This window comes from Suncus etruscus, chromosome 12 (genome assembly GCF_024139225.1).
Source record: "Suncus etruscus isolate mSunEtr1 chromosome 12, mSunEtr1.pri.cur, whole genome shotgun sequence".
Classification (NCBI taxonomy): domain Eukaryota; kingdom Metazoa; phylum Chordata; class Mammalia; order Eulipotyphla; family Soricidae; genus Suncus; species Suncus etruscus.
In genome coordinates this window covers 38,384,684-38,398,484 of record NC_064859.1, presented here as the reverse complement: position 1 = coordinate 38,398,484, position 13,801 = coordinate 38,384,684, and positions in this window count along the sequence as shown.

Sequence of the window (13,801 nt, the reverse complement as noted above, 5' to 3'; positions counted from 1 at the left end):
CAGCAGGCAGTTGTCTTACATGTGGTAGACCTAGGTTTAATTGCTGACACACCACATAGTCCCCTGAGGCCACCAAGAGTAATCTCTGAGCATAAAACCAGAAGGAAGTCTTGAGCACAGCAAGGATTGCTCTTGCTAAAACAAAGTTTGGAATAAGTCTTTTCATTTCACTAACAATTATCTTCAATGAGTAGGTGGAACGAACACCTACAGTGTGAAGTTTGTTGATAAATAAAAATGAGCAACATCATTCTTTCATGTAGCTAGTTTATTAGTTCATGCTCTTTCTTTATCCAAAGCTAATGTTTGTTTTGGCAGAATGTTTACCAATCTTAAGATTTAGACTATCATGGGTGCCAGAGTGACAGCACAGTGGTAGGGCTTTTGCCTTGCACATGGCCGATTGGGACGGACCTGGATTTGATTCCCAGCATCCTATATGGTCCCCCGAGCCTGCCAGGAGCTATTTCTGAGCTCAGAGACAGGAGTAACCTCTGTCAACCACAGGGTGCGGCCCCCAAACAAACAAACAAACAAACAAACAAACAAAAGGAGTTAGACTATCAGAATCAGAATCTAAGCATTCCTACTGAATGGTTTTGATCTTTAAGCATATGTTCAAGGCACTAGGCAAATTTAAATCTTATATGATATCCAGTTCAAAGCTGACATTATATAGAGAATGAAAATTATTATTAAGTTCAAGGAACTACTTGCAAAAATATATGGTGCTTCAGGTCAGATACAGTTTTCTCAAACCTTCATTTTCATATTTTGAGGAAATGGTATTTCCTAAGTTTTAGCTTCCTGAATGTTTACTATATTGCTGCTTCTTGCCTCACCCCTACTCCCACCATGCCCCAAGGTTAAACTTATTTTCCCATTGACATTGTATTATTTATTCCTTGAAAGAATGTCATATTCAAAGTGGTTTAACAAGAAAATCTCCAAACTCAAGATGCCGCTATGGAAAATTTGTAGCATTTTATTTTATGTTAAACATAAAATAGTCAATATTCCACCTTCTTAAAACTATAAAAAAACAGTCATTTTAACGGTATATTTTAGTGAAAGTAAATAAATGCAATTAAAGGTGTCAGTAATGTTTAGCTGGTGCCAAGTTAAAGTATGTTATGTTATGCTAAATGCAATACTGAAGAATGCCAGTTGACCAAGAGATACAGATGTTGGGCAAGCTTATTATCTTTTCTTACATAGCTCTGCACATTTGAGCAAGTTGACCTCTCTGAGCCTTTTATAATTTATGCAATGAAAGTAACATCTAGCCTTCTCTGCTGTTGTAAATTACTTATAGACTCCATAGATTGTAAGGTCAGTGGTTTCAATAGTCCACAAGTAATAATGAAAAGCACATCCGAGACATCACCCCTAGGTCCATGGACTATGAGTGCATACCCAGTTAGGCTAAAGTAAAGGGATCACACATGATCACACAGTGAAGAATCTATCTGTTTTTAAACAAATTACATAGAGTGGAGACTGCTCAGAAGGCTGGAATGTGTTTCTGCCATGCACAGGAACTGGGTTCAATTCTGAGCACTGTGTAACTTCCTGAACACCAAAGGATCTAACTCTCATAATCCACTTTACCACATTGGTACTGGGAGTAAGTTGCATAAGGCTTTATAGTTTGTCATAGACAGTTACTATGAGAATGGAGGAAACAGACAAATAAAAGGGGCATTGATATAATATTCATGTAGCAACACTGTGTTTGAAAACAAAATGTCCAAAATTACTTTATTTTGTACTGTTCATGTCACTGTGAAATTTTTTGAAAATAAAGGCTTATTCAGAATGGCAGAATGAGGACCTGTGAAAGTATTTAATAAAATATTAAATAATCCCACTTGAACATAAGTACTATTCTATATGTACTAGGAACTAGTATACATTATTTAAATTATTTATTTAAACTATTATACATTATTTATTAAACAGCATCTGAACAATGATTTCATAAAGCAGAATTCATGATAGAAGGTACTGTCGAAAAAATATCTTTAAGCTATGTTTTGATTAAGACAAGATGAAATTTGGTCCAACATTTTATGGAGTCCTGGAGAAAACATAATTGGCATTATGACACTTACATGTAACCTCTCTGAGCAAAAGGAGTTACTACTCTGGACAGAATATAAAGGTTTTAAGCTGGAGACAGAGCTGTCTTTGAGGTTGATAATAGGTAGCCTCTTTACCTATATACTTAACTACTGGTACAGCCTGTTTATCTTACCAAATCATTCACATTTTACTAGGACTAGCATATCTACAAATCCCAGAATTCTATCCTATAAGCAAGTTATAGAAATAAAAAAGCAGACTAATAAGGAACTATCAATAAGATATTGATATCTAATGTCTCCCAACATTGGAGGGATGTCATGACTATGATTCAGAAACATCAAATCTCAGCAAAACAATCACAAACCAAGGAAGAAATTAAAACTATAAGGACTCCACAAATAAAGTCAACATTATCAGAAAGAATGCAAATATCACATTCAATAGGAGAATACTACATCTTGGAAATAAAATGTTAGTATAAAAACTCATATATTGTGGCCAGAGTACTAGATAGAGGATAGGTTGTTTACCTTTCAAGTGGACCACTGAGTTTAATTCCTGGTATCATATATGGTTCCCCAAGTTCCTCCAAACATGATACCAGAGCACAACCTATATGTTGCCCCAAAACAAAATGTATATAAATAAGTAAAAATAATCATGCATTAACTTCATAGCAAAGAGAATACTACTGAGAGAAACTTGGAAATTTTAAGATAAAATATTTTGCTTGATGTTCTATATACTGTGGTATGGAATGATGTCCATGAAAAGATATTATTAATAGCATTATGAATAAAAAATTTTAATTCAAAGAAGAAATTTACTTGAGTATATCACATTTTAAAAAGTATAAAGTTAAGAGAAGTTCCATACCAGAGACTGGAAAGATAATGTAGCTGCTAAGGTGTTTGTCTTGTATACAACTGACCGGTGCTCAATTCCCTAAATTCTGTATGACACCCTGAGTCTGTAGGACTGAGTTAAGAGACAGGAGTAGGTTTGAGCGATGCTGGGTATGGAGCATTTTCTTTTCTTAAAATAGTGTTAATAAGGTCTTTCTGCATAACTTTTAAAAACCTTCCTTTATCCTGTCACCTGGTTCTGAGTTTTCCAGAAAGCAGATAAATCTGATAAGACAACTGACTAGTGTAAATATAAAACCTCTATAAGCCCAGGTCACTGCATAAGGAAAGATAGAAACAAATTAGGAAACAATGACCAAGATCTCTGATACTGCTGCTAAAGGCAACATCAAAGAATCTGTCAGCAGAAATTAATCTATATGAGCTATAAAATAAAGAGCTGTATCACTGAAGACCACTGCTATTAGGTATGCTATATTTCCTCTTAGGGCAGATTCATTATCACATATTTGGAAAAGCAAACAAAGAGACTATAGAAGGGACTATCCTAAGACTATACTAATGGCTCAGCAGGATCAAGCTGTGTGATGGCTGTTGATTTTCTGTATGAATATCCAGTCTCATCTGCACAAGAAGCCACCACAGTCCTTTATACAGGTAGTCTACATCAACACTTTTAGAAATTACTGTTCTCAATCATCCTGTTTACAGCCCATTTCTATCATCAGTGATACCTAAGTCAACGCCCATCATATTCTAATGAAAAATACTGTGTGCATAGAGGGGACTCATTATAGGAGCACTACAGCACAAAAACACTTTGTTTATTTTCTTTTTATTCAGCTGGTCTGGATTAGACATGCCTTATGCTCTTTGTGTTTTCCGGTGATTTTAAATTCATAGGTGGTCTCCCATTCAAGTTTATGCTTCCTGACATGCCCTTAAAAACAGGCAAAAAAATTCAGTCCACATACTGTAACATGGGGTAGTAAGAAGTTAGGCACCTACCACCAATACATACCTTCTACTTACATGTCTCAAATAGGGACTCACCAAATGGATCCAGATGACACCAGACACTCTTGAGGAGTCTAGTGAAAAACAAGGGAAAATTTGACCCACCATTTCTGAGTAATGAATATCTTATCATCTTTTTTATTCTAAGGTCTAGCCATAATATAAATTAGAAAAAAAATCAAAAAAACGTGGCCATAACTGGGAAGTCTAAACTATAGCACAAACTGAGAAATTATTTTGCAGGAGTCTGGGCAAAGATATGGAAGTTGCTTGTACTCCTCTATACCCATCAGAAAAAAATCTAGTATCTGCCAAACATTTTGGATGGGTTTGGCTTTATTGAAGACTATCCTGAAATTGCCCCTGCTGACCACATTATCTCTCTAGAGTACTGATTTTCAACTTCATTTTCTCCTTGCCTGGATCTACATCAACAAAAGAATCTGCTCACTTCAAGAGGCATTCTCATGAGACACTGAATATATAGAATCCATGCCCTTTCTTCTTGAGAAAAAAAGCAAAAAAATAAATCTAGGAAAAATATTAGATTTCCCTGATGAATACATTGAAGACTTTCAAAGTATGACATGAGATTTTTTAATAACCTGAAAAGATTTGATGTTCATTTTAACTCAAAACTTATCAATAATTGAGAAATATACTGTTCTGAACAATACAGAAACCTTTGGAAATTGAACACATAATAAATGTTGTCTATCTATCGGGAGCCATCACAATTCTCCAAACTGATCCAGAATAGGATTACAGCCAAAAAATTATTTAAGATGCTGCTTGACACACTTTCAAACTTATCCAGTGAAGGGGTTGGTAGGAAGGATGGTCAAAGTATTGAACTATAATAAATTAACTAGCATTACACAAGAACTTAATGAAAATACTATAACTTTCTGAAGAGATTTAGAAAGACTCTCAGATACATATTCCCAGTTAGCCCTGTCTACTGAACTTGCTAAATTTAATGCTAAATTTGTAACACAGGATTCCTTGAAGAAGAATAAATAACTTAAAAAACAGGCATGACATCTCAGGGGTAGCAGAGGGGAGCTATTAAAATTACTTTCTTGATCCATTACAACCTTACAAAGGAAGGAGAATGATCTAGGGGTGGCAGGTAAAAGAGCAGACTTCTCTTTGAGGCATGAAAGTGGTGAGTTCAGTTGTAAATTCATCTTCAGAACTCCTGTCCTCCAGTATTTGTAAAATTACTAGCCTCATAAATTGCTCTTTGACACATTGTTCTTATTTCTTTTGCTGTTTGTAGAATGATCATCTTTTTCTTCACTTCTTCACTTCCTTTTTGGTGCAAAGAAAACACATCATAAATCTTGGAGAGACCTAAACATCTACACTCTTTTACAAAATAATTTTTCTCCTGGAGATCAAGCAGCCTTTGGATTACTAAGCACTCCCTTCCTCAGATACCACACTTCTTTACTTGAAAAATCCAAATATTGAAGCACTGTCTACTTTATGTAAATCTGTCTATTTTACTTTTACAACAGGAAACTTCTCAAAATTAGCTACAGATTCTCCTGACTTTACTTTAAATATGCGTTGCCTTACAAGTTTAAAGCCCTATATGAGAGACCCTTCATCTACACTGACCTATTATTTAAATCATTTACTATTTGAGTATTCTTTCATATTCTTTCCTTCAGCTCATTTAGATTAGATCAACAGGATCTAAGAGAATTTAGTCAGCCAAATACTCCTTAAGCACAAAGGTCCTCCTGGGAGTCTTTTTGATCCCCAAGTGTTTTAGTATTAGTTAAAACTACTAGTCATTAAAATTATTATTTTGTTGTTTGTTTTTAGGTCACACCCAGCAGTGCTCAGGGGTTACTCCTGACTCTGCTCAGAAATCGCTCCTGGCAGGCTTGGGGGACCATATGGGATGCTGGGATTCGAACCACAGACCTTCTACATGCAAGGCAAATGCCTTACCTCCATGCTATCTCTCCAGCCCCATTTTTAAATTTATATTTATTAATTAGTTAATTTATCTCTTTATATATTTATTACATGTTATATTAGTTATACATTAGTTACATATTAATTTATATATTAAATTTTAACTTTTAGTTAAAACTAATAGCATTAGTTAAAAGTATTAATCTGAGGATTCAATGCCTCATCAAGAAGCTCAAACACCACAACCCAGTAGGATTCATCCCAGAAATGCAAGGATGGTTTAACATATGCAAATCAATCAACATAATTCAACCATATCAACAAAAAAATAAAAACCACATGATCATTTCAATAGATGTAGAGAAAGCATTCGACAAGGTCCAACACTCATTTTTGATAAAAACTCTCATCAAGATGAGAATGAAAGGAACTTATCTAAATACAGTCAAGGCCATTTGCCACAAGCCAATGGTAAATATTATTATCAATGCAGATAAACTAAAAGCCTTTTGTTAAAATTGAGTACAAGACAAGTCTGCCCTCTCTCTCACCACTCCTGTTCAACATAGTGCTAAAAGTTCTTACTATAGAGATTAGGCAAGAAAAATATATCAAGAGCATCCAGATAGATCAGGAAAAATTCAACTCTCACTGTTTGCAGATGACATGATACTAAATTTAGAGAACCCTAAAGACTACCAATATGCTTTTAGAAAAAATAGATTCATATAACAATGTGGCAGGTTACAACATTAACATGCAAAAATCAATGGCCTTCTTATACACCAATAATGATAGATAAGAAATGGACATTAATAAAAACAACCCAATTTACATTTGTATCACACAACCTCAAATTCCTTGGAGTCAACCAAAGAGGTGAAGGAACTATACAAAGAAAACTACAAAACCCTGCTTCAAGAAACAAAAGAGGACACATGAAAATGGAAACACATACCCTGCTCATGGAATGGGAGGATTAACTTAATTAACATGGCAATACTCCCCAAAACATTATACAGATTTAATGCAATCCTTCTAAGGATACGCATGAGATCCTTCAAAGAAGTGGAACAAACACTCCTAAAATTTATTTGGAACAATAAACACTTGTGAATAGCTAGAGAAATCCTTGGTAATAGGAATATGGGAGGCATCACTTTCCCCAAGTTTAAATTGTATTACAAAGTAGTCATTAAAATAGCATGGTACTGGAATAAACAAAGACCATCAGACCAGAGGAATAGACTTGAGTATTCAGAGAATATCCTCTAGACATACAATCAGTTAATCTTTGATAAAGGGTCAAGAAACACAAAATGCAGCAAGGAAAGACTCTTAAACAAGTGGTGTTGGGACAACTTATCAGCCATTTGCAGAAAAGCGAACTCAGATCTCCATCTATCATCATGTATATAGGTCAGATCCAAGTGGATTAAAGACCTTGATATAAGAACTGAAAGGTCTGATATAAGGTATATAGAATAACATGTAGATATGACACTCCACGACATTGAGACTAAAGGCATCTTCAAGAAGGAAACAGCACTCTTCAAACAAGTGGAAACAGTGATTAACAGATGGGAATATATTAAGCTGAGAAGCTTCTGCACCTTAAATAAAATAGTGCCTAGGTTAAAAAAAAAAAAAAGCCACCCACAGAATGGGAGAAGCTATTTACCGAATATCCATCAGATAAGGGGTTAAAATAAAAAAATATACAAGATATTGCCAAAACTTAACAAGAAAAAATCATTTAGCCCCATCAAAAAATGAGAAGAAATAACAGGGAGGGACTTCAGAGCATAAAAACCGGCTAACCTTTGCAAAAGCTGGCTCCCTGTGGTGTGACACCAGGCGGGAAAATCCGCGAAAGTACACCGGGCCCAGTGGGGCTCAGCTGTGAAAGACTGTGAGTGGTGACCTGTCCTGTATGTCTGTCTACTGTCCTCTTGCGTGAAACTCTTGCGAGTGGGGCAAAAAGAGCCTCCAGAAACCTCGCTTGCCCAGACGCCATTGTCAGGGAGGGACTTCAGAGCATAAAAACCGCTAACTTTGCAAAAGCTGGCTCCCTGGTGTGTGACACCAGGCGGGGGGAAAATCCGCGAAAGTACACCGGCCCAGTGGGGCTCAGCTGGTGAAAGACTGTGAGGTGTGACCTGTCTATGTCTGTCTACTGTCCTCTTGCGTGAAACGTCCTTGCGAGTGGGGGCAAAAAGAGGCTCAGAGGGAGCACGGCCGCTCGGCTTCGCTACGCGGCCGGTGCACTCTTTCTAAGGAAAGAACTCCATTGCAATCAAGAAGGAAAAATCACACTAAGACGTGCGCTATATCACAGAAGCAAACATTTCTCTCTGGACTGTCTTCTCTGTTGCATGCTCGGGCCTAAGATTTGACCCAGTGTGAGGCCTCATCCACGGAGGACTCCCCTCCCTTAGAGGCAAGTCAGCCCATCCAGAAAGGGAGGAGCCAGAGGAGTGTGCTGCCTGCATCATATAGACAATGAATACCACCACAACACGTAGAAAAACCCACAATACAAGTGGTGACAATGGGAGAAACAACGCAGGCCAGCATCAGACATAGAGAATGAAGATGACAATTCTGAGGACCAGATAATGATCTGAACAACTAATCAACCTCTCAGATAAGGACTTTTAGACTAGCAATATGGAAGGTGCTCAACAGACTCCAAGAAACCATGGATCGAATTGAACAGAACACTAATAAGAACCAAGAAAATATGAAGGCAGAAATGACAAAACTCCAAACTGAAATAACATGTCAACTAACAGGACTGAAAAAGTCAGTAAACGAAGTGAATGACAAAATGGATAAGCTCTGGGACAGGGTATCAGAAGCTGAGAATAGACTTGGTGCTGTGGAAGATGAGATACATAACAATTCCATACAGCAGGAGAGATTTGGACCAAAAAACTTAAAGCAAAATGAGCAGACAATGGAAAAATTAGTCAAAGAATGGGAACCAGACGAAATGGAAGTCTATGATAAGATCAACAGAACAACTTAAGAATCATTGGAGTCCCAGAGACCCAGGAAGAAAATTTCCAGGAAGAATCAATGGTCAAGAACATCATTAAAGAGAAACTTCCAGAGCTAAAGAATATATGTGATCAATATCCTGCATGCCCGAAGAGTACCAACCAAAAGAGACCCCAGAAAAAACCACCCCAAGACACATCCTAGTCACAATGACAAATCCCACAGATAGAGACAGAATTCTGAAAACAGCAAGATCAAAAGGGGAAATCATGTTCAAGCAAGCTTCCCTGAGATTTACAGCAGACCTGTCACCAGAAACACTCAATGCCAGAAAGCAGTGGTGGGATATTTGTGACAAGACTGAATGAAATGAATGCTTCACCCAGAATACTAATACCCAGCAAAACTCACTTTCCGGTTTGATGGAAGAATACATGGTTTCACAGACAAAAAACAGCTCAGAAACTTCACAGACACAAAACCAGTCTTAAGAGAAAAACTGAAAGACCTAATCTAAGACAAGACTACCCAAAAGACACACCAAATTTTTGAAATAAAGATGGGTCGTTAAAATCCCAGGCAATTCTTTCTCTCAACGGTCAATGGACTAAATGCACCAGTTAAGAGACACAGAGTGGCTAAATGGATCAAAAACTCAATCCAACCTTCTGCTGCCTACAAGAACGCTCCTGAATAGTCAGAACAAATAGGACTCAAAATAAAAGGCTGGAGAAAAGTTAACCAAGCAAACAACACCCATAAAAAAAGGCTGGAGTGGCCATACTAATATCGATAATGCAAACTTTATACTCAGGAAGGTTGTAAGGGACAAAGACGGACATTTTATATTAATCAAGGGGTACGTAGAGCAGGAAGAATTCACTCTCCTAAACATATATGCACCGAATGAGGGGCCAGCAAAATATTTAATACAACTGTTGACAAATCTGAAAAATAATATCAACAACCAACACAATAATTGTGGGGACCTTAACACGGCTTTGTCAACACTGGACAGGTCAACCAGACTGAAACCCCAACAAGAATATACTAGACCTGAGGAGAGAAATGGAAGAAAGAGGCCTAGTGGATATATATAGGACACTCCATCCCCAGAAACCTGGATACACATTCTTCTCCAATGTACATGGGACATTCTCCAGGATTAGACTACATGCTGGCACATAAAACATACCTCCATAAGATCAAGAGGATAGAATTTTGCAGACTACCTTCGCTGACCACAAGGCTCTGAAAATATTTGTGAACCTCCAATAGGGACTCAGGAAGAAACACTTTAACACCTGGAAGTTAAACAGCCTCATGCTGAATAACCAGTGGGTCCGAGATGAAATCAAGGAGGAAATAAAAATGTTCCTGGAAACAAATGACAATCAAGACACAAACTCTCAGAACTTATGGGACACAGCAAAAGCAGTACTGAGAGGAAAATTTATAGCTTTGCAAGCACACATCAGGAAGAAAGAAGGAGCTTACCTGAGTAACTTAATGACACAGCTAATAGAACTAGAAAATGCTCAACAAAAGGACCCAAGAATAGGAAGACAGAAGGAAATAACAAAGGTGAGAGCAGAAATCAACGAAGTGGAAACTCAAAAAACAATCCGAAAGATCAACGAAAGCAGAAGTTGGTTCTTTGAAAAAATAAACAAGATTGATAGACCACTGGCAAACCTAACAAAGAAAGAGAGAGAGAGAAACTTGATAACTCGTATCAGGAATGAAAAAGGAGAGATCACTACTGATATGACAGAGATTCAAAGGGTAATCAGAAACTACTTTGAAAAACTCTACGCCACTAAAAATGAGAACCTGGAAGAAATGGATAAATTCTTGGACTCTTATAATCTTCCACGGTTGAAGGAAGAGGATGTAGCATATCTAAACACCCCCATCACCATTGATGAAATTAAAACAGTAATCAAATGTCTGCCGAAAAACAAAAGCCCAGGTCCAGATGGATTCACTAATAAATTCTATCAAACTTTCCAAGAGGAACTACTGCCAATCTTGGCAAGACTCTTTTATGAAATTGAACAAACAGAAACACTTCCAAATAGCTTTTATGAAGCCAACATCACCTTGATACCTAAACCAGACAGAGACGCTACCAAAAAAGAAAATTACAGACCAATTTCACTGATGAATGCAGATGCAAAGATCCTCAACAAAATCCTGGCAAATAGGATTCAATGCCTCGTTAAGAAGATCATCCACTACGATCAAGTAGGTTTCATCCCAGGAATGCAAGGCTGGTTTAACATCCGTAAATCTATCAACATAATACACAACATCAATAACAAGAAAAATAAAAACCACATGATCATATCAATAGATGCAGAGAAAGCATTTGATAAGGTCCAACACCCATTCTTGATCAAAACTCTCAGCAAGATGGGAATGGAGGGAACCTTTCTCAATATAGTGAAGGCCATCTACCACAAGCCAGTGGCATATATTATCCTCAATGGAGAAAAACTGAAAGCCTTCCCTCTAAATTCTGGCACAAGACAAGGCTGTCCTCTCTCACCACTCCTATTCAACATAGCACTGGAAGTACTTGCTATAGCGATTAGGCAAGAAAAGGATATCAAGGGAATCCAGATAGGAAAGGAAGAAGTCAAGCTCTCACTGTTTGCAGATGACATGATACTCTACTTAGAAAACCCTAAAGACTCTATCAAAAAGCTTCTAGAAACAATAGACTCATATAGCAAGGTGGCAGGCTACAAAATTAACACACAAAAATCAATGGCCTTTCTATATACCAATAGTAATAAGGATGAAATGTACATTAAGAAAACAACCCCATTCACAATAGTACCACACAAACTCAAATATCTTGGAATCAACTTGACTAAATATGTGAAGGACCTATACAAAGAAAACTATAAAACTCTGCTCCAAGAAATAAGAGAGGACACACGGAAATGGAAACACATACCCTGCTCATGGATTGGCAGGATCAACATCATCAAAATGTCAATACTCCCCAAGGGCATTATACAGATTTAATGCCATCCCTCTAAAAGATACCCATGACATTCTTCAAAGAAGTGGATCAGACACTTTTGAAATTCATTTGGAACAATAAACACCCTCGAATAGCTAAAGCAATCATTGGGAAAAAGAATATGGGAGGAATTACTTTTCCCAACTTTAAACTGTACTACAAAGCAACAGTTATCAAAACAGCATGGCATTGGAATAAGGATAGGTCCTCAGATCAGTGGGAATAGGCTTGAATACTCAGAGAAAATGTTCCCAGAGATACAACCATCTAATTTTTGATAAAGGAGCAGGAAATCCTAAATGGAGCAGGGAAAGCCTCTTCAACAAGTGGTGTTGGCACAATTGGATAGCCACTTGCAAATAATTAAACTTAGACCCCCAGCTAACATCATGTACAAAGGTAAAATCCAAATGGATTAAAGACCTCGATATCAGCCCCAAAACCATAAGATATATAGAACAGCACATAGGCAAAACACTACAGGACATTACAGGTATCTTCAAGGAGGAAACTGCACTCTCCAAGCAAGTGAAAGCAGAGATTAACAGATGGGAATATATTAAGCTGAGAAGCTTCTGCACCTCAAAGGAAATAGTGCCCAGGATACAAGAGCCACCCACTGAGTGGGAGAAACTATTCACCCAATACCCATCAGATAAGGGGCTAATCCCAAAATATACAAGGCACTGACAGAACTTTACAAGAAAAAAACATCTAACCCCATCAAAAAATGGGGAGAAGAAATGAACAGACACTTTGACAAAGAAGAAATACGCATGGCCAAAAGACACATGAAAAAATGTTCCACATCACTAATCATCAGGGAGATGCAAATCAAAACAACGATGAGATACCACCTCACACCCAGAGAATGGCACACATCACAAAGAATGAGAATAAACAGTGTTGGCGGGGATGTGGAGAGAAAGGAACTCTTATCCACTGCTGGTGGGAATGCTGTCTAGTTCAACCTTTATGGAAAGCGATATGGAGATTCCTCCAAAAACTGGAAATCGAGCTCCCATACGATCCAGCTATACCACTCCTAGGAATATACCCTAGGAACACAAAAATACAATACAAAAACCCCTTCCTTACACCTATATTCATTGCAGCTCTATTTACCATAGCAAGACTCTGGAAACAACCAAGATGCCCTTCAACAGACGAATGGCTAAAGAAACTGTGGTACATATACACAATGGAATATTATGCAGCTGTCAGGAGAGATGAAGTCATGAAATTTTCCTATACATGGATGTACATGGAATCTATTATGCTGAGTGAAATAAGTCAGAGAGAGAGAGAAAAACGCAGAATGGTCTCACTCATCTATGGGTTTTAAGAAAAATGAAAGACACCCTTGTAATAATAATTTTCAGACACAAAAGAGAAAAGAGCTGGAAGTTCCAGCTCACCTCATGAAGCTCACCACAAAGAGTGATGAGTTTAGTTAGAGAAATAACTACATTTTGAACTGTCCTAATATTGAGAATGTATGAGGGAAATGTAGAGCCTGTTTAGGGTACAGGCGGGGGTTGGGTGGGGAGGAGGGAGATTTGGGACTTGGGTGATGGGAATGTTGCACTGGTGATGGGTGGTGTTCCTTTTATGACTGAAACCCAAACACAATCATGTATGTAATCAAGGTGTTTAAATAAAAAAAATTATGCATTAAACAAAAAAAAAAGAGAAGAAATAAACAGACAATTTCTCAATAAAGAAATACAAATGGCCAAAAGACACATAAAAAATGCTCCACATCACTAATCAGGGAGATGCAAATCAAAACAACAACGAGGTACCATCTCACACCACAGAGACTGGCACTCATTACAAAGAATGAGAACAAGCAGTGCTG